Here is a 1,700-nt window from a genome sequence, read left to right on the forward strand (position 1 = left end):
GGTCGCGCTCCCCTTATTGAAAAAAAAAAAAAAAAAAAAAAAACTCTCCAAAAAAAAAAGAATAGTGGAATATAAGTGAGTATAGTTGGGACCAAAAGACGAGGGATTCTATTAAAATTTTTCTATTATGACAATGAGACTGGGGCCAGCAGGTGGCGTGGTGTTGGAGCACTGGATTCTCTAATGGCTGACTGCAGTTTGAGTCCTGGACTTGACAGTTTGTTTTCTCACTTTCCCGCTTCCCTACTCTCTGATGAGCACATGTGGCCTATACAAATTTAATAATAATAATAATAATGGTATCAGGAGATGGTGTAATGATTACGTTGCTGGACTTCCATGGTTCAAGTCTCGGACCTGGTGACTTAACACTCATGCTGAGTGCATGTGTGTGTGTGTGTGCCCAAGATCCTAAGAAGATAATGAAAGAGAAAGGATTGCAGCATGGCATCCCTCCATGCATGCACCCTATAGCAAAAATCTCTCTCTAAATAATAATAATAATAAATTAATAATTCTTTAAAGAGAAAATGAGAACAATTTAATTAATAATTAATGAGGACTATGTATTTGTGTGCACACGAGAGAGAGAGAATGAGAAATCACACCTCCTCGGGGAGGATGGCCATGCCACCGTTCCTCCTCCTCCAGTCTCCTCTCAGGATTTTGGGCATGCACACGCCCACTGTGATTTTCAAGTTGCTGGTTCTGTACTTGACCCATTTGGCCATGTGGAATCCCACTCCCTTAACCTCCATGTCACCTGCTGGCCCAGGAGACTTAAGATCTTTTAAGACCCGACTGTCTTTCAGGCTTCCCTCCCACATGTATGTACACACCGCACACCCCTTCCTTACTCATGGCAAAAGAGGCAGCCAAACTAGCTTCTAATGGGATTCAAAAGTGTTAAGTTCATTGATGAATAGAAAGGTATTTTTTTTTACAAATATGCAGCTACAAGAATAATCATTTTAAATGTGATAGCTTATCTGTCAATAATTTATGCACTGGAACCAGCAGTTAGCATAATGACTATGTCACTGGACTCCCATGTAGTCGACCATGGTTTGAGTCCCAGACCTGGTGGCTTAAACTCATGCAAAGCTGCTAACAGTAAGAGAGAGAGAAACACGGAGAGAGCGTGACAGAGGGAGAAAGTATCCCCCCAGCAGCACCCCTTCACCCCTCCATTTCTCCCTCCCCGTCAGGATTTCGGGCACGCAGGCACATGCACCTGGTGTGGTTTTCAAGCCCCTGAAGCTGGGATTTGAACCTTATGAGATCTCACTCCATAGCCACGAGGCTGTGGGCCTGGCCCCTGTCTGAGTTCTAGATCTTGGTTTGGGAACCACCTTCAGGACTTCTCATCACCAGCCCAGCTCAGGTGTCTCCCTATGTGCTTCCACAGTGTAGACGCACAAGTTGCTGCATTAGCCGCTTGCTCAGTTTCCTCCATAGACTCCAGTCCCTGATGGTCAGCAGCAGTATCTGCAGGGCATAGGACCAAGTGGGCCTCAAGTGACATTTCCTGAGTCACCCTGTGGGCGTGGAGGGCTTGCTAAACCTTGCTGACACTGTCCCCGTTACCTATATGAATGAGTAGGCTGACACGTGTGTATTTATGTGCTCTATTCTTCTATGTCAAAGGCTGAAACCGAGCCCCTCCAGGGACTGCGTGCGAATTAGCGGTCTCCATTCCT

The 1,700-nt window shown here is 45.6% G+C and overlaps 1 protein-coding gene across 1 annotated transcript in view; it reads right to left on the reverse strand.

Annotated features, from left to right (window-relative positions):
• The window catches only part of OR6X1 (olfactory receptor family 6 subfamily X member 1), a 5,523-nt gene that overhangs the window by 1,138 nt on the left and 2,685 nt on the right, over positions 1-1,700 (reverse strand).

This window comes from Tupaia chinensis, unplaced genomic scaffold, assembly GCF_000334495.1.
Source record: "Tupaia chinensis unplaced genomic scaffold, TupChi_1.0 Scaffold000247_1, whole genome shotgun sequence".
Classification (NCBI taxonomy): domain Eukaryota; kingdom Metazoa; phylum Chordata; class Mammalia; order Scandentia; family Tupaiidae; genus Tupaia; species Tupaia belangeri.